The sequence below is a fragment of the Colobus angolensis genome, unplaced genomic scaffold (genome assembly GCF_000951035.1).
Source record: "Colobus angolensis palliatus isolate OR3802 unplaced genomic scaffold, Cang.pa_1.0 Scaffold62, whole genome shotgun sequence".
Lineage (NCBI taxonomy): Eukaryota > Metazoa > Chordata > Mammalia > Primates > Cercopithecidae > Colobus > Colobus angolensis.
The window spans coordinates 8,630,259-8,651,159 of record NW_012119821.1 but is presented as its reverse complement, the minus strand read 5'-3'; the positions used below and the strand labels follow the sequence as shown (position 1 = coordinate 8,651,159).

Below are 20,901 nucleotides of genomic sequence, written 5' to 3'. Positions count from 1 at the left end.
TCCTGGCTAACACGGTGAAACCCCGTCTCTACTAAAAATACAAAAAACTAGCCGGGCGAGGTGGCGGCGCCTGTAGTCCCAGCTACTCGGGAGGCGGAGGCAGGAGAATGGCGTAAACCCGGGAGGCGGAGCTTGCAGGGAGCCGAGATCATGCCACTGCACCACAGCTTGGGCTGCACAGCGACACCGCGTCTTAAAAAAAAGAAAATAGAAAAGAAAATTATAAATTGGAAACTTCAAAAATCAAAAACTTTATTTCTATACCAATAATATAAATATGAATAATTTCTATGGCAGCTTTATGTACAAACCTTTGAAAATTTTGATAGAAGTGAAAAATTCTGTAAAAGCCCAAGCTTACCAATTCTGATCCAAGAATAAATAGAAAATGTGTAGAGCTTTATGTCTATTAAAGAAATTGAATCTACAAGTGAAAATCTTCAAAAAGGATAGATTTAGCAATATCTTTTTCTATTATAAGTAACAACTAACATCAATCTTACAAAACAATCTTTCAGGGGATAGTAAAAGGGTATACCTCTCACTCTTTTTCATGCCAGCATAAACTCTATACCAAAATCTGACAACAGCATTAAAAGATATTAGATATAGGCCAATAACAATCATAAACAGATATGCAAATAATATAAAACACAGCAAATCCAATTGCTCAGTAATGTATAGAAAGTACTATAGATCAAGGCTGTTTCATTTCAGGAATACAAAATTGCTTTAATAATCAAAAAGCAAATAAACATAATTTATTATTAACAAAAGAGATAGATAAGCTCACACAAATAGATGCAACAAAAGGATCTGACATGCCAGGTGCGGTGGCTCATGCCTGTAATCCCAGCACTTTGGGAGGCTGAGGTGGTCGGATCACGAGGTCAGGAGATCGAGACCATCCTGGCTAACATGTTGAAACCCCGTCTCTACTAAAAATACAAAAAATTAGCCAGGCGTGGTGGCGGGTGCCTGTAGTCCCAGCTACTGGGGAGGCTGAGGCAGGAGAACGGCATGAACCTGGGAAGCCGAGCTTGCAGTGAGCGGAGATCAGGCCATGGCACTCCGGCCTGGGCAACAGAGCAAGACTCCATCTCAAAAAAAAAAAAAAAAAAAAAGGATTTGACATATTTTGACACTCAGGAATTTTAAAAATTATTAGTAAAATGGAAATGATAGAAAAAATTATTTTCTTTCTTAGGAGTGACCAAATTTATTATTTTATTTTTAATTACTTACTGAGGTATTACTGACATCCAGAAAGCTCTACATATTTAAAATATACAACTTGATCAGCTTGAAGATAAACATGCTCTTTTGAAACCAATACCATAATCAATGTCATCAATATATCCATTGCTTTTAAAAGTTTCATCTTGCCCTCTTTATTATTTTTAATTCATTAATTTATTTCTTTCTGTGATAAGAACACAACATAATATCTAGTAAATGTTTAAGTATATAATACCTTATGTATTATTACTACAGGCACTATGGTGTAGAGTAGCTCTGTAGAGTTTATTCATCTTACACAACTTAAACTTTGTACCCTTTGACTAATACCTCCCCAATTCTACCTTCATTCACTCTGCCTCTATTGGTTTGACTATTTTAGATCTTCTTATATGTGGGATCACGCAGTATTTGTCCTTCTGTGTCTGGCTTATTTCACTTAACATGATGTTCTCCAATTTCTTCCAGTTGTCATAGGAGATTGATTGATTATATTTTTATTGAGATGGAGTAAAGCTATAAATTAGAAATCAATGATATATAAAAACTGAAAATGAATAATGAAAAGTGGTATTTGCTCTGTAGTATAGTATAGAGATATACTACAAAATTTTAGTAATGAAAATATGCTAGTACTTTAAGAAGAGACAAATGAATGGGATTAAGAAGAGTTGAGATAGATTCACACTATAATATAATCTCATATTATCAAAAGTAAATGCCTAGACTTTATAGAAGGTAGCATTTAAAAACTGACTTTGTATATGCAGAAAAAGAAAACATATCATTCATTTATTCAATCTGCAAATATTTATTGAGAACCTTACAAAAGCCAGGCTTCACTCTCTATCCTGAGGTCTGGAGATATGTCTGTGGAACGACTAAAGTCTCAGCCATTATGGAATTTACAATCTAGTGGAAGAAAACAGAAATTAAAGAAATGAATATATGGTATGTTAGATGATGGCATGTACGATGCCCAAAAGTAAAGTGTGTAAAGGGGCCAGGCAGCTGTGATAGCGATAATGGTAGCAGTGAGTCTGGATTCGGGGTGGTGGCTGGGGTGGTGGCAATGTTAGTGAGGGCGACGTCGTAGTGGAGGTTGTGCTCATGGAGGTTGTGCTCATGGAGACGGAAGTGCTTGTGCTGTTTTTGGGGGTCTATTTGGTTACTATTCTATTGGTTGTCAGAGAAAACTATTAATGGAAATCTTTTGAACACAGAACTGAAAGAATGAATGAATGAAGAACAAAAGGAGATAATGGTTTCTAAGATCCACTCAGATTGGTTACCAGATAAATGGAACAACTTACCATGTACACACACACACACACACACACACACACACACAGAGAGAGAAAGCTTGTCTTCTGAGTGGTCTTTCTCTCTCGTTTAACATTTATTACTGTTTTAACATTTTGTTCTTTCTGTGGTCTAATTGCTCATGTTTATTGCTATTCCAGTTTGTAACAAATTCTTGAAACACTCTTGTCTTAGTCTGTTTTATGTTGCTATAACAGAATAGGTGAAGCTGAGTAATTTATAAAGCAAAGAGGCTTATTGAGCTCATGGTTCTGACTGGGAAGTCCAAGTACATGGTGTTGGCATCTGCTTCTGGTGAAGACCACATGCTGCTGGGGCAGAACATGGAGAGGAGGGTCTAAAGGGAAAGGGAACAGTGGGAAGAGACAAAAGCCAAGGAGCATCTTGCTTTATGTATAACTACCCACTTTTGTGGGAATGTGTCCATTCACATGGGAAATAATTCAGTGTCTCGAGAGAGAGCTCACTTGCTATCCCAAGAAGGGCACCAAGCCATTCCTGAGGGATCTGCCCTGATAACTCAGACACCTCCCACTAGGCCCCACCTCCCGACACAGCCATATTGGAGATCAAATTTAAACGTGAGATTTGGTGGGTAGGAACAAGCCATATCAAAACCATCACAACTGTGAATGCTCAAGCCTTCTGTCTTCTACTTCTGACACCTTCATATCAACAAAAAAGATTACAGAATATGCACTAACACAATTTTTTAATGCTTAACCCTTCAGTTTCAACATCTTAGCCCAATTCAACATTATTAAATGATGTATAATCCTAGTAATCCTATGTATTAGACCATTTCCACGCTGCTAATAAAAGACGTATGTGAGACTGGGTAATTTACAAAGGAAAAAGTTTTAATTGACTCTCAGTTTAGCATGGCTGGGGAAGCCTCCAGAAACTTACAACCATGGCAGAAGGAGAAGCAAACATGTCCTTATTCACATGGTGGCAGGAAGGAGCAGTGTCAAGCAAGCCAAGCAAAAGGGGGAAAAGCCCCTTATAAAACCATCAGAGCTCATGAGAACTCACTCACTATCACGAAAGCAGCATGAGGGTAACTGCCCTCATGATTTGGTTACCTCCCACCAGGCCCCTCCCACAACACGTGAGGATTATGGGAATTACAATTCAAGATGAGTTTTGGATGGGGACACAGCCAAACCATATCATCTTATACGTAAAGTAATACATCTTCTGGTACTTTCATTCAGTATTCATTTCATCTTGAATAAATCCAGAGAAATGCAACAGAAGTTCACAATTCAGTCACTGGCTTAAGCCACATATCCTATTTATGTGGAATAAGCCAGATTTACATAAACAAATCCGAATTTCTAGCTTAGTATTATATTCTATTACATGGAACACTGCATATTTGGAATGAGCAATTTTTAAATAGATTTTAGCCAATCTATTAATACTCTGTCGTTAATCGTGTTTCCTATATCAGTCCCATTGGTTACTGAGTTAAGTTGGCTTTATTTTTTCTTGTTTTAATTCATTTTCAGTTTGGTCCCCTTGGAGACCATATAAAAACACAAAAAAATTAATGTTTTTATTCTGAAAACTACATTGATGAGAACGCTAGAAGGTGTATGTTATTCTTCATCTAGCGCCTGACATTAGGTCACTTATAAAATAAGACATGAGATCTTGGAATAATAAAGGATATTTGAAGAAAATAGGTAATACATTTATGCATTCTTATTGAAACTTAAAAAAATGGAAATAAAACTGGAGTGCTTCTTGAGCTCTACACAAATCAAGTCCCTACCATAGCTAACTTATGTTCAGATTTTTAATACTTCCATATCTTGTTTTTAAGTGCAATTATAAATATCTAACAGATACATCATGTACATATCTCATACAGTAATGTGTGTCAATCTGCTATGAATGTGAACTGATAATTATTTCCATTTTGTCCTATTTTTAAGGCTGCTTCAAATATATTTTCTGCTTTTTACATCTATTCAGATAGTCCATCTAAAATAGTAACTTATTAAGTAGATACAGAAAGCTAGAACATGTCTCAGCCCCGCATTTTATGGGTCTACAATTAAGTTTATTAATTCAGATTAATTTTACAAAATAGTAATATCAGCATGAAATATCATGTTCCTTAATGCATACTTGTGTTTTGTGACAACAGGTATCATTTCTGTTCAATGTATACACAGTACCTAGTATATTAACTGGCACATTAGTTTGTATTCAAAAATTGCTGTAAACTTGAATGAGTGCATTGAGAAAAATTGTTATAAATTGAATGACACGGAAATCTAGATAGCATATCTTAAAAGTCAAGTTTGTCTTGGTGAATTAAGGCCAAAAGTGTATCAGTGGGCAAACATCTATCAATCCTAAGGCTCGAAACAGATTGAAAACTCTGGCTTTCTAATGAAGTATAATTTTCTTCACCTAGGCAAAGCCTGCCATTGTGGCAGAATCATCTCTGGCACATTGGATATTCTATTTATACCTTTATTATAATTACCGTTATTTTTATTCTTATATTATAATTACCGTTATTTTTATTCCTATCTGCTCTTGCATTACCTTGGTTTAGGTTGATACTCAAGTCAGTCATACTTGCTTAGGACCTTAGTTTCCTGTCCCATGTACAAATTCTACTATATTAATTATTTGAAGAGCCATTTGGGAAACTGAAATATTCCAAAAGTAGGAACAGTTAACTTGTATTATTCTTCCACAAATATGGATAGAAACAGATTTAATAAACCCATATATGAAAAATGATTAGTCTAATGTAGGATATATTAATGTACTTTTCTTTTTTGCACTTGTGTGTATGACTTTTTTATACTCAGCAACTATCATACTTCCAGATGAAACTAATAATTCAGTCACAATGCATTCAGCATTGAAAACGCAGCTTCTTTATTTTTCTATCCTTTCTCACAAACCACTATCTCATAATTTTTCTTATTTGTAGAGCTACACTTGCATTCAATTACTGTTGACATCTGCATGCCAAGTCATGGGCAAAGATGGGATACTTTGCTTCGAAGTCCCAGGGTACTCAGATGTAATTCAGTCAAGGCTCCTTAAGGGCTATTGTATTAGTCCATTTTCATGATGCTGATAAAGACATATCCAAGACTGGGAAGAAGAAGAGGCTTAATTGGACTTACAATTTCACATGGCTGGAGGGGTCTCAGAATCATGACAGGAGGTGAAAGACGCTTTTTACATGGTGGCAGCAAAAGAAAAATAAGAAGGAAGCAAAAGTGGAAACCCTGATAAACCCATCAGATCTTGCGACACTTATTCACTATTACAAGGATAGAACAGGAAAGACTGGCCCTGATGATTCAGTTACCTCTCCCTGGGTTCCTCCAAAAACATGTGGTAATTCTGGGAGATACAATTCAAGTTGCGATTTGGGTGGGGATACGGTCAAACCATATCAGCTATACATAACATTCTCATCTGTCATCGACATATTCAAGTTTAATGAATAGTTTTGGTTAGATCATATGCACCAACTGTGAGAATTGCTTGTACTGCATTTAAGATAAACTACAGAGACTCTTTTGTTCTTGACTTTTTTCAAAGCTGTTTTGTATTTTCATTTCATTTCCTAATTATGGATACTTTTCTTTGGTATATACAAAATAGTATTTTGTATTTTCATTTAGGCAGAGATGAAGTTGCTGGTCTGAATTGGTGAGCACTGGGTCTACATATAGGCAACAGTGGCTCATACAGAGTAAAAGGTAGAAGGAATTGCCAAGGAGGGGAAGTGGTAGATTCAGCTTTCTAGTTTGAAGCCAGTGACAGCAATGTGATTGACCTTGCTTAAGAAAGAGGCTGAAAAAAAAAAAAGAAAAAGAAAACACAAATGCTGAAAAAAAAATTAATATGAAATTGATGCAGTATTTTTCTCAGTCCCTTCACTGGAGTCATGGCAGGGGCACTGCATCTACTCAACCCTCTGTGCTCAGCCCCTTATGGGAGGGAACACATGAGAGAGCTAGTGCAAGTGCAAGATCAAGATGGACACTCTGGGCACCAACACAGGAGCAAGCTCCACATGGAGACCCATGGCCAGACCGGGTGTGTTACCCTGAGGGGAACACAGTGGCACCCAAGTGAGGGTGCCTGCAAGCCCAAAGCCTCAGAGGGGGTGTTACAGTGCTGTTTTAGTTCTGCTGTCTGCAGTCAGATGGAGAGCAGTATGTTAGCAGCTCAGTTGGCTCCTTGCCTTGTTGCATGGTGTGGCTGCTCTCCACCAGTGAGGGCCAAGCACCAGTGTGACAGCCTTTTCTGGGTACCCTCACTTGGTGGGTCCTAAGCTCTTGTCTAGTGTCCAAGAAGAATGAGGTCACAAGGACAACTGAAGGATGGCGAAGGTGGAAAATTTTATTGATAGATGAAAACAGGTCTCAGCAGAGAGGGGAGCTGGAGAGGGGCAAAGAAGGGCAGGTAATCTTCCCTGAAGTCAGGTTGTCTCTTCCCCGAAGTCAGGCCATATTGCCCTCTGCTGACTGAGTCTGGGGTCTTTATAGGCACAGGATGGGGTGTGCATGATGATTGGTTTGTGAGTATGCAAAAAAGCTTAAAGTGAAAGCACCATTCAAAGGTGGGCATGGCAGTGTAGAAAGCCAATTAGAAAAGGGTAGATATATGTAAAATAGGTGAAGAGGGGGATCAGAGGAAAGCAAGCCAAATAGGAAGACAAGTTCTCAATCTGGTGTGAGGAATTAAGTTGTAGTTTGGCTTTCAGACTTTAAACTGTCTTTGGCTTGGAGGTGGGTTTTCAAAGGGTATCTGCCCCTATCTGCCTAGGCACTTGGCTACCTTCTGTCCCTATCAAAATGACACTGGATAAACTTTAGGGTATGGATGGAAAAACCAGGCATTTGTTCAGGATCAAGACAGAAAGTAAAATTTCTAGTGGCCATGTTACTGGATCTGTGAAAGTCCTCAAATAGCAACAGGCTATCTTTAAATCGCTGTTGACAGAGAGAGAGAGGAGGAGGAAGGACAAGTAAGAAGAGAAAGAAGAAGAGAGAGAGTTTATGAAGGGGAGTGAAATGTGTGTAAACCATGTACTGTTGTTGTTGTTAAAGTAAATCCAGTTATTGTAAAGCCTTCACTGCACTAGAAAGAAAAGTTTTGTGTAAAGGCTTTATTTAATTGGGCCCAAAATGCCCCAATTAAAATGTGCAGTTGGCAAGTTGGATAAAGAAGCAATTTTTAAAACAGATTGTCAAGATACTATATTCATTTTGTGAATTTGACCAAAAAGACAAAAGGAACTAGAAGCCTCTGATAGATTATTAGGAGACTTCAAGAGGAACTGTAACACTCAGTTTACAACTACACCAGTAAAACTGCAAGGATAACTAGCAAGAACTATCTTCAAGCCCAGAATCAATCGTTTAAGAGTAGAAGCCATATTTCTCAAAACTAATTCCTTCCATCATCCCTTTAATTTTTCAGAATTTTAGAGTTGCACCCATAGTAGGATTTCTAACTCCCCTCAGACTTGCCCTCTGATTGAACATCTAATTATAGCATTTTCCATATGTAGCCAGAGGCAGTCCTCATTCATATTTCTCTTTGTCCCTTTACTTTCTATTTCCTTAACTCTTAGAAAACTTTGGAGATTACTTCACCATAATCTTTTTCTCTTATTATGTGTGTTTTCAAGGTATATTTTGTCCAGAAAAACAGATCTAATAATGCAACAGAACATTTGGTAACTTCCAGTAGGAACAGCAAAAGTTAAATTTCAGTAATTAGCAAATGTTGATATCTTTCTTCTTGCTAAAAATTACAGCTTAAAGAAAAACAAAATTTTTACCAAGTGTCATAATGTCTTTAATTACCAGCTTTAAAATATAGGATGAGGCTGCCTACCCACAAAATCTCTGCCACCCGTGTGAATGCACACACTGAGGTCTGAAACCCTGCCCCACCTGTGCCACCACTGCTGCCAGTGTGAATGCACATGTGGACACTCACAACACTGCCACTACACCCCCAGCACCACCACCATCACTGCTACAAATGTGTGCATGGAGGCTGGCAGCCCACACCCAGTAACACCCTGCCCTACCTCTGCTGCCAGCATGAGTGCATTCAGGAACGCTGTAGCCCCACTCCTATGGGTACCCTATACCCAGTCAATGTGCAAGCACCCCGCCACCTTGCTGCTGCTGCTCGCACATGTAATTGAGCATAGATCCTGCTGCTGATGATCTAACAAAGCACTTTCACCAGCACCACCCATCAGAGTGCCCTAGCTGGGAGCTGGGAACATCTTAGCCCTTCCAGCACAGCCTCTAGGGGCCAGAGAGCAAAGCTGCAGGCCTGATACCAGCCCCCAGAGTTGGAGTACACAGCCCAGGTGTGCTGTCTTGTCCCCTGAAAATCTTCCAGCAATGAAGCTAGTTTACTGAACCTAGCTTATGCCACAATCAAACCCCAAACGGTATCAATAAATGTAACAGCAAAAACACCTATACAAAGGACAATGACTTCAAAATAAATGAAGGAACAACAGTCTACACAGATGAGGAAGAACCAGTGCGAGAACTCTGGCCACTCAAAAAGCCAGAGTATCTTATTACCTCCAAATGACCACACTAGTTCTCCAGGGGTGGTTCTCAACCAGGCTGAAATGACTGAAATGACAGACAGAATTAAGAATATGGACAGAAATGAAGATCATCAAGATTCAGGGGAATCCAAGCATTCTAAGGAATACAATAAAATGATTTAGGAGATGAGAGATGAAATGGCTATCTTAGGAAGGAACTAAAGTGATCTGATAGAGCTGAAAAACTGACTTCAAGAATTTCAGAGAACAATCACAAGTATTAACAGCACAATCAACCAAGCTGAGGACGGACTGTCAGACCTCAGATGCCTTCTACATAATAACTCAGTCAGGCAAAAATAAAGAGAAAAGATGAAGAATGAACAAAACCTCCAAGAACTATGGGATTATATAAAAAGACCAAATTTATATCCCACTGGCACCTGAAGGAACAGGAGAGAAAGCAAGCAACTTGGAAAACATATTTCAAGAAATTTCACAGAAATTTCCCTAACCTTCCTAGAGAGACCAACATTCAAATATAGGAAGTGCAAAGAACCCCTATGAAATACTACACAAGATGGCCATCCCATGGACATATAGTCATCAGATTTTCCAAGGTCAAAATAAAAGGAAAAATGTTAAAGGCAGCTAGGGAGAAGGGGCAGGTCACCTACAAAGGGAACCCAATTGGGCTAACAGTAGAACTTTCAGCAAAAACCCTACAAGCCAGAAGAGATAAGATGTCTATAATCAGAATTCTTATAGAAAATAAATTGCAACCAATAATTTAATAACCAGCCAAATTCAGCTTCATAAGCAAGGAGAAATAAGGTCCTATTGAGAAAAGCAAATACTAAGGGGATTCATTACCACTTGTGATGGTTAATACTGTCAACTTGATTGGATTGAAGGATATAAAGTATTAATCCTGGGTGTGTCTGTGAAAGTGTTGCCAAAGGTGATTAACATTTGAGTCACTGGGCTAGGGAAGGCAAACCCACGCTTAATCTGGTGGGCCCAATCGAATCAGCTGCCATCGAAGATAAAGCAGGCAGAAAAACATGAAAGAGGATACTGGCCTAGCCTTCCTACCTACATCTTTCTTCTGTGCTAGATGCTTCCTGCCCTTGAACGTTGAACTCTAACTTCTTCAGTTTTGAGACTCAGACTGGGCCTCCTTGTTCCTTAAGCTTGCAGGCAGCGTATTGTGTGAACTTGTGATCCTGTAAGTTAAAGTAAATACTTAATAAACTCCCATATATATATATGTGTGTGTGTGTATATATACCCATATATATGTGCATATGTGTGTGTGTGTGTGTGTATATATATATCTCCTATTAGTTCTGTCCCTCTAGAGAACCCTGACTAATATACTACCAGATCTGCCTAACAAGAAGTCCTGAAGGGAGTGCTAAATATAGAAAAACACACTTAAGTATATAGATCATTGACACTACAAAGCAACCACACTAACAAGTCTGCATAATAACCAGCTGACGAGACGATAAAAGGGCCAAATCCACACCTAACACTATAAACCTTGAATGTATTTTTAGTAGAGACGGGGTTTCACCATGTTAGCCAGTATGGTCTCAATCTCCTGACCTCGTGGTCCACCCGCCTCAGCCTCTCAAAGTGCTGGGATTACAGGCATGAGCCACTGTGCCCAGCCTAAATCTTGAATGTAAATGGACAAAATGCCCCAATTAAAATGTGCAATTGGCAAGTTGGATAAAGAAGCAATACCCAATGGAATGCTGTCTTCCAGAGACCCACCTAATAGGCAAAGGCATCCATAGGCTCAAAGTAAAGGGATGGAAAAAATCTACAAGCAAAAGAAAAATAGAAAAAAGCAGGTGTTGCTATTCTAATTTCAGACAAAACAGACAGTTAAAAAGACAAATAATGGTATTATATAATGTTAAAGGGTTTAATTCAACAAGAAGGTCTAAGTATTATAAATATGTCTGCACCAAACACAGGAGGACCAAGATTCATAAGGCAATTTCTTGGAGTCCTAAAAAGAGACTGAGATAATCACACAATAATAGTAACAGACTTCAACACCTCACTGACAATGTTAGACAGATCATCAAGACAGAAAATTAACAAAGATATCCAAGACCTTAAATTGATTATTGACCAAATGGACCTATTAGACATCTACAGAACTCTCCCCAACAAAAACAATAGAATATATATTCTTCCCACATGTACAGGGCACATAGTCTAAAACTGAGTACAAAATCAACTATAAAACAATCCTTAGAAAATTCAAAAAACTGAAGTCATACTAACCATACTCTTAGACTATAGTGCAATAAAAATAGAAATCAAAACCAAGAAAAATGCTCAAAACTATACAAATACATTAAAGTAAATTAAACATTGTGTACCTTTTGTGTAAACAATGAAATTAATGTAGCAATCAAGAAATTATTTGAAACAAATTTGAAGAGAGATACAAGATACAAGAATTTCTGGCAACAGTTAAAGCTGTGTTAAAAAGGAAATTTATAGAGCTAAATGCCTGCATCAGAAAGTTAGAAACATCTCAAATTAACAACATAACATCATCTCTAGAGGAACTATGGAAAGGAGAGCAAACCAACCCCACAGTTAGCAGAAGACAAAAAAAAAACCACATTAGAACAGAACTGAAGGAAACTCAGACATGAAAACCACACAAACGATTAACGAGTTCAGCACTTTGGTCTTTGAAAGAACAAATAAGATAAACTGCTAGATAAAGTAATCTGTATTAGAACATAAATTAGAAAGTAAGCCCTTGTAAATATTTCTGAAAAATAGATGATTTTAGACAAATTAGAATCGAGTAATAACTAATTTTAAAATCACACAAATACAGAAGTAGGCTAGTATCAGAGCAACCCTGTACTGTAGACAGATGTAAACGCTGGGCAGAATTTAGAAAGTACCCTCTAAATTCCTTGAAAAGAAACCGACCAGAAGCAGGAAATTCTGGAAGGAGACTGATACTTGGAGAAGGAGAGTTTCAGTGGGTGAATTTCACATTTTTGTTTCTCTGGACTGAGGTCAGTCCTCTTCTGGAGTGAGGCCAGGAAGGACTCAGTGGGACCAAAAGATATTGATAAAACTTGAACTGGCCTAAGGAACTGGAGAGAACATGAGTCAACCAAACTTGTTGTAGAGGTCAGGGGAATCCTGAAAAAACAGAACCAGAGAGGGAGTGATAAAAATTGTATATACACTCTTCCATAGTTTTTGTATAATCCAGAGTCTTCATTAGGTATTATTAGGTGTGATTTAATAATCAGTGTTATCAGGTGATTTGAACTGATACCCAAATGCTGGTGTTTAATGTTTGGGTCCATCTAATTTAATGCCTGCCTGCTGAAACAAAGAAGTTGATACTCTTCCAAGGAAGATAGCAGATTACAGAGTCTTCACAGTGTGAGGTTTACATTTTTGATTTATATTACTAAATATGTTTTCTTACATTAGGCTTCTGATTTTGCTTAATCAATATACAGTCATGTCAACTTACTAATATATCCTAATGATGTACACTCGTAAGGCTTTAGCTCAAAGGAAGATTTTATTATTTAAACAAAAATTTCAGAGATGATGACAGGGCACATTAATTTGGAGGTGAGCAGGAGCATTTTTCTTTTAAAATGTATTTCAAAAACAACATAAAGTTAGTTTTTGTCTATGCAGAGATTAGCCTATCCTTATTTTTTATAAAGTGTATGATGTGGTTTTTCATAAATTTGTATATCTCTTAATGGACTGGAATTCCATGGGGTTTTAATATTATTATTCTCAATTTGACCTCCCAAAAAGAACTATAAATTATTTTCCTTTTGATATCAGTTTATATCATTTATCTCAGATTTAAAAATATCTAACAGGAAAAGCTACCCACAAGAAGAAAGTTTTGGTAACGCTATGAAAGATTTCTTTCTCTCTTTGCTTCCTGACACAAGCTATTACAGCTATAACTAACTCTAAGTAATAATGCACTGGAAATGACAAGTTCTTTGTGCGAAGGAAAAGTACATTCAATTAAAATTATTAGGTTAGTGCAAAAGTAATTGCGGTTTTTGTCATTACTTTCAATGGCATAAACTGTAATTACTTTTGCACCAACTTAATATTTCCCTGTTTAGAATATTCCTGAGGTAAAACATATTTTATCTTTCTAATGTTAGAATTTCAATATATCGAATTATGACTAAAAATAAAATATACTTTAAAAATACAGACAGAGTCATATAATTACTGTCAAATTTGCAAATAGAACTTAGAAAAAGTAATTAGTGACAAGACCATTGTATGTTTCAGGGCTGGAGAAAGTTAAAATTAAAAAATGAGCAAGAAAAGCATTCAGAATATACTTGTGATGGAGATACAAAAAAAGATGAAGTAGGAAATACTTATTATGAAGCAACTTTGAATGTCAATAAAGGGAAAAATTTATGAATTTTTGAAGATAATATTTAAATTTGCTGAAGAGTCAAAAGAATAAGAAGCATGTTATTAAAGTAACATACCTAATAGTTGCATAATACAAATTATTACTCTAATTGAGTAAAATCAACACACAGAGACCTGAAAAAATCATTTAGTTATTTAAGGATCTGATAAAGATATAAACATAATATTTAACTAACACATCTGAAGTGTCAATTATTTTTTACATTTCCTAATTCTTTATCCAGTAAGAAATCAATGAGCTCCTCCTTTTGGTCAGGTCAGGCATTCTGTTAGGTGCCGGGATACAAGGGTGAATAAAGAGACATATTCCATGCATTCATTCTGATGGGGAGGGAAGTCCAGTGAAAAGTAGGCAAATAATTTCACTAATGAATGCCTTGTTACAATGTAAAGAAATGAATACCATTGATAGGAGGTGAATATACAGCAAAGGGACACGGATCAGTCAGAGGTGCATGGGAAGAAATCCCTAAGAAAATGACAGGAGCAAGACCTGGTAGATGATAGGCAGCTAGCTAAGAAAAAAAAGAGTGAGATGGCAGACATTTAAATATCCTAGACATTCTTCCAGAAATACTATTGCTAATACCATATGGAAACCTTCTCTGTTGCACATTTTCAGGTTAGTGATTCCCTTTAGCTGTGTGACAGCAGATCCATTTCTACTATTTTGCTTCTCACGTTGTGTCATAATGACATCTGGCATGTTTTTTACCTCATTAAACTGTGAACACCTTAGAATCCATAACAAGATATCCTTGCACGTTGACAGAAATAAGTCACTGTATTTTTAAATTTGCAAGAAGTAAACTAGCATTTTGGGAAATAGTACTGTGCTTTTTTGCATAATTGTTGCTTCCCTTGATATGTGGCTTATAAAAAATGATCTGTATATAATAATTTTAGCTTGATTTACATATATTCATGTCTATTATAGAAAGATTAATATGAAAAACAATCATAAAAAAATGTGCTCATGAAAAAAACACATACCCACATACAGACACAAACATACATATGCACTCACACAACCACATACACAGACACACATACCTGGATACCTTAATTTTCATGATAATCCTTGACTAACAGCAAACTGTGATTTGTGAATACAAGTTTCTGTTAAATTTGGGTAAATGCTGAAGTAGGATGTGAGTCAAGAACATCCCAAACAAATTGTTTCATAATATTAATGACATTTTCCTAACATAACAGAAGATAGCAGAATATATGGTCTTACAGCTAACTGCTGTAAGACTATAAATAGAGTGTATTTCCTAGGATGAACCTTTGTACTTTTTCTGAAATGTTAGTTAAATAAATGCTAAGTATACATTAATTTGAAATACATACTTAATGAAAAGTAAGAATTGAAATTAAAAGAAATATCAACCCAAACTTTTCAATAAAAAATAATGAAATAACTAAAGCATACATAAAAGAAAAGGTAATATAAAAATAACAAAACACCTATCCAACTTTAAATGTAATTTTAAGGTTTCATTAATTAAAATGGCAATTTTGAAAATTATTTCTTATCTGCACATCTTCTCTCAAGATTATAAAAGTTATTTTCTAAAATTACAAAGTTCTTATTCATCTACTATAAAGTCAATAAAATATTTGGAAAGCATTACAAATCATCAAACTGCATAGTTCTTGCTCTCCAGAGGTGAAAATTTATCTTGCAAACAATTATAAAATATTATTATAAAAAAAGAAGGCCTCCATTTAGAGTCCCATTGGTTATTATTCAAAATCCTTTCTCTTTATTCATTTTGGAGTAAATAATTGATACAATTACTTAGTTCAAGTATGCTTTATTTTGATTCTAATAGACTGCTTCCTATTGGAGCATCCCAAAATTCATATATCAGTCCTCTGCTTTATTTAAACTTATTTCCTGCGTCATCCATCTATATGAGGACCCCTAAAATATGTATAACTCTAGTAGACATCTTTCTGATGAGCTCTTGACTTACATGCACATCTGCCTACTCAACATTTTCACTTGAACATTAACCGGATACTTGAAGTTTAACCCGTCCAGAACCATTCTACTCTCTTTCTTCCATTTGCTAACAACAAAATCTATGAATTTATCCTTATCTTTTTCTTTCTCTCTCCTCATATCTAATGAGAGAGAAAATTCAGTTAATGCTGACTTCAAAATATAGACAGAATTTGACCACCTCTCTGACCATACTGACTGATACCATCTGGGTCTGAAAAACCCTAATTTCTCTTACTGCAATTGCCTCTTTACTATTCTTCCTATCTGTACCATTTCCCTAATACAGAGTATTCTCGAGAACTGTATAGAAATTATAGAAGTGGATTTTAGTGGCCGGGTGCAGTGGCTCAAGCCTGTAATCCCAGCACTTTGGGAGGCCGAGACGGGCGGATCACGAGGTCAGGAAATCGAGACCATCCTGGCTAACACAGTGAAACCCCGTCTCTACTAAAAAATAAAAAAAAAAAAAAAATTAGCCGGGCGAGGTGGCGGGCATCTGTAGTCCCAGCTACTCAGGAGGCTGAGGCAGGAGAATGGCGTAAACCCGGGAGGCGGAGCTTGCAGTGAGCCGAGATCCGGCCACTGCACCTGCACTCCAGCCTGGGCGACAGAGCGAGACTCCGTTTCAAAAAAAAAGTTTATTTTAGCTGGATAGTCAACTTATTAGGAGGACTGATTTTTCCACCCAGTTTGGAGAACAGTGTCCTGAGGAACAGGGCAGTGTATTGGTGAGTTTTTATGGATGTGGGCATATTTAGAGCATGAAGTTGTGTGCAGGTTGATAGACTTAGGAACATTGCTGACTGAAGAGCAGCCTCAAGAAAATTCTGGGTCTACATGTGTTTGAAAATGGAGAAAACTATGGTGGCAGATTTTCAAAACACCGAGGGAATCCAAATGTATGATGTCATTTAATACAATATTGATTTCTACCGTTGCAGTACCTTTAGTCCTCTGGGTCATAAAAATGTCCCTAAAATAAGGTCCTGCCTTTCTGCATCCAGAAACATTATTAGACTATAAAAAGATATGTTCACATTATATATGATATGATTAGCAAAATATTGAAAACTGAATAGCTTTATGTCAGGTACAACCAGGGAAGAGAAGTGTTACCACTGCCCTGAGGTCTTTGTGTATACTCAAGTAGCCCAAAGCGTATCCTGTTGGTTAGAGGATGATGTTTTTATCCTGTTGATGTTTTTAAAATCTGCCTGTTCCATTTTGCATCGTCGTTATTATCATGAGTTATTTGTCCCAGTTGATCAGGGAGCTTTAAAAAATCAATACTCAGAATTGCCTCTTGCTCCTCTTTTAACCAAGAGACCTCTATTTATATTCCAACATTTTAATTATCCTCCAATTCCAGAAAAGTCTTAATGAATCGATTGGTATGTCTGAACAAAATGGGAACTAACTGCTGTATAGGCAGTCTCTTGCGACCAGTTATTCAGATGGACTGCTGGTCAAAACGTGTGGAACAACCATGAGTCGCGCACCGAGTCCAGCCTGTCCAAAGCCATCTGACTCTTTCTCTGACTATTCCTGCACTGAGGGGAGTGTGGAGACTCCTGAGGCGTGAAAACCATAAAATAATATGGAGGCCTCAGAAGCAGGCATTTGTCACTCCCCCGCTCAAAGCTATCCTTGTGTTTTTATTTTATTTAGAAATTAAATTTCCACAGAAGGCTCTAGCCTCACCTGCCTTCTTGGTTTTCTTTACATAAGAAATTTCCAAACTCGGTCTCACCCCAGAACTTTGGTCTTGTTCTTCCCTTGCCTAGAAGGCTGTTCACTCAGATCGTTGTATGGCTCTCATTTCATTCGTGAACAGAGTGAAACCCTGCTCTCTCTGAGAAGCCTTCTCTGACCATCTTCTCTAAAGTAGCCTTTCCCCCTGCTGCTGCCACTTTCTAATGCCTATTGCTTGTCCTTGTGTTTTGTCAATGTGATTATTACTTCTTAATATTACATTCAGTATACAGTCTACTGCCTGACCTTGACACAGAATATAAATCTAGGGCTGGGGTTCCAGTTGATGCCATATTCCAGTCACCAAAAACAGTGTCTATATTGAATAATATTTCTAAATTAACTAGTAGATTAGGGATATGCTCTGTTTACTTTATTCTCTACTTATATTTAGAAGTTACCTATTTTAAATTTCATATGTTATATGTGTCTCCTGTCTGAAATTTCAATTTGTTTACATTATAGCAATAATATGTTATTTATATGTAATATATATATCTTATAAAAATAATATATTGTTTAAAATATAAACAAGTCTATTTGGGGAATAAAGCTGTCAATTATTACTGTATCTCCATCTTGCTCTGGATATAATTTCCTATTAAGAAATGAGTGCTAGATAAAAGAGACGATAACATCCCAAACTGCTTTTTGATAGTTTTACAAAATTGAAATGTTAAAAGTGACAGAAAGCAATATTATGCAAATGCGGATAAAAAATTGAAACTACAAAACTTCTTAACAGAAATGTACGTATAATTTAACTTCTGAAAATCAATCAATGTTACATACCGTATGAACAAATAATAAGTAAAATTATGTGGTCCTCTCAATAGATTCAGAAATAGCATCAGATAAAATCTAATATCCATTCCTGATTAAAAAAACTCTCAGCAAACTACAAATAGAAAGGGACTTCCTTCACTGCAAAAATGGCACCTACAACAAACTTACAGTTATCAATATACTTACTTGTGAAAGAAAATGGCTTTTCACAGAAGATTAGGATGAGAACAAGGGTGTTTGCTCTCCAGACCTCTAATCCACATTGTTCTGGAGGTTTTATATAGTACAACAGGCAAGCAAAAGACGTAAATCGTCCAGATTAGAAAGCAAGAAGCAAAACCCTCTTTACTGACAGATGACATGACTAACCTGCGTAGAAAATTTTATGGGATCTTCAGAAAGCAACCAGAATAAGTAAACTTAGCAAGTTTGCAGAATACAAGAGGCAATATACAAAAGTCAATTGTATTTCTATATGCAACCAATGAAAACTCAGAAGTTGAAATTAAATACCACTTACAATAGCATCAAAAAGTGAAATCTATCATTTTTAGCATAGTTAAAATTCTGAATCTGAAGACTACGTTCAGTTAAACAGAAATGAGGCTATGAGCTACTTTGTTTCCAGAATTTCCATATAAAATTTCCAGTTGACTTAAATTCTCAGTATCCTGTATCAGCCTTAAAGCTCTTATTTTTAATTTCTATTTTTCAAATTTGAGTCATATTATTTTCACATACATTTATAGAGCTTTGTTTCTAAGTCTACCCAACTAGTTATTAGTAATAATCAGAGTTGAAATTTGATTTGCAAATGGATGAAAATGGGCAGGGGAGAAGACCCATTTCCTATGTTATTTATACTAAGAGTTAGAATAAAGAGGGCAAAACCTAGAGTTAAATATTTGTATTTAGCTGTGAAAAGGTGGCTACCTGAAGGAGAAAGAGCAGAATTACACAGTAAGAAGAAAATGTGGATCAGAAATCCAAGGATTGCCCTGCAGATAGTCCAATGCATGAGGCTGGCTAAGGTATTATCTGCAGCAACACTGAGAGCAAGCCATGGGGAAATGGACAGTGCTCAATCAATCATTGCTATGTATGTGGCATCTCCAGACTATTCACAGTTCAGGTAGTAGCTGACTTGTAATTATTTTACATTTTAAGGCTCATTTATATTTACCAAGACCCTTTGTCTTAACAACTAAGTTAAGAAAAACAAATCATAAATTTTAACGGGTATTTATTTTGAGCTTTACAAAACAGATAATTTCACATAATGAATTATAAAATCTTAATGAATGTCATGGAAGTCCCAAATATTTATTTTTTTCTATTATTACTAAAGTTAATATTGTTAAAATGGCATTATCTGAAGTACAGCTTATATCTGACTGTTAGTGATTTCTTTTAACATTGATTCTGAAGCTAAAGGTGTATTCTAAAGTTTCACCTGCGTATGTCAGCTTAAAATGTCACCAATTATTTTAAGAATAAATTGTGGTAGCATTTTTATAAAATTAAGTTCAAATAAAATTGTTTTGTAAATGCACAGAAATAATATGTGACAATTGTATTTAAGAAAAATAAGCAAGCTTAGTATTCTTAGTTTCTTTGATTAGTAACATTTTGCTGTTTAAAGTCAAATAATTTGCTCCATAAATAGGGCTTAAAATTTAACCATAAACAACTACATTCCACTTCTATCATGCATACCACTTAAATTAATTTGAAAGAACACCAATTGCTTTAAGTTGCATGACACGGATATGTTGAATGTTCAACTTTTATTGCCACTATAAGAATAAGAACTGTTTATACTTTCATAGTTAAGAAGTCATAAAGTATTTATGCTATTTCTAAATGTGTGTAATATTGTTCCCTTCTGGAGATACACTGATTATAAGGTAGAAATAAGAATAATTATCTCTGGCATGTAGAATATTCTCCTTTGCTTTTTTTTTTTTTTTTTTAGGGGTATGGAGAAAGGAGGAAGTTATATATCACTGCTATGCCCACATTGTCAGTAAAATATCTTTTATGAAAGTATGATAAAATATTGATTTTAAAAATTGGCCTAGCAGGAGTTATTTTATCTCTTCTTACAATGACATTGATTTTTATTCAAAAAGACAATTTCCTATTTCAGCTCTTTTTTTAGCAATTATAATTTGATATCACTCTTTTTCTTATTTAAATTATGCTGTATGTACGTATTTTTAAAACAGTCAAATTTATCTTATACTTACTTCTACAGCATTACTTTAAGAATAAATTGTGGTAACACTTAATGTAATAACATTTAATGGTAAATATAATTCCTCTAGATGACTGAAGCCAATAGGGTTTTCAGCTAGTCTTTAAAGCAGATCAGATTATGTTCCTGTGTCCCTAACCTGTGAGTAAATGATATTACTGACAAGAGTGGATGTTACTCTCCAGAGGCTCTGTTTTTATCTAGTAAATAACTTGTCCATTTCCATCCATGCCCAGTATCTAATAGGAGAGAGCATAGATCATTTTCCCTTTTTGGCCACCACTCATCCCCCATCTTGTCAAACTGTGCATTATAAACACAGAAAAGAAAAGAAAAGCAAAAAACAGTTGTCATGGAAATGTACCCATAGTTCCATTAACATGCTTTTTACAAAATATTGTATCCTAGCTGTTTTGAATTTGCCTTATAGATATTAAGAAATGGGATAGAAAGAGAAGGGGTTGA

General features: G+C 36.0%; 1 long non-coding RNA gene across 1 annotated transcript in view; it reads right to left on the bottom strand.

The window, feature by feature from the left end:
- The window catches only part of LOC105527391, a 6,153-nt gene extending 2,626 nt beyond the window's left edge, over positions 1 to 3,527 (bottom strand). Inside the window, exon 1 of the long non-coding RNA XR_001004223.1 lies at positions 3,472 to 3,527. This is a non-coding gene — a long non-coding RNA (uncharacterized LOC105527391). The remainder of the gene's footprint in view (positions 1 to 3,471) is intronic.
- Between the last annotated feature and the right edge of the window lie 17,374 nt (positions 3,528 to 20,901).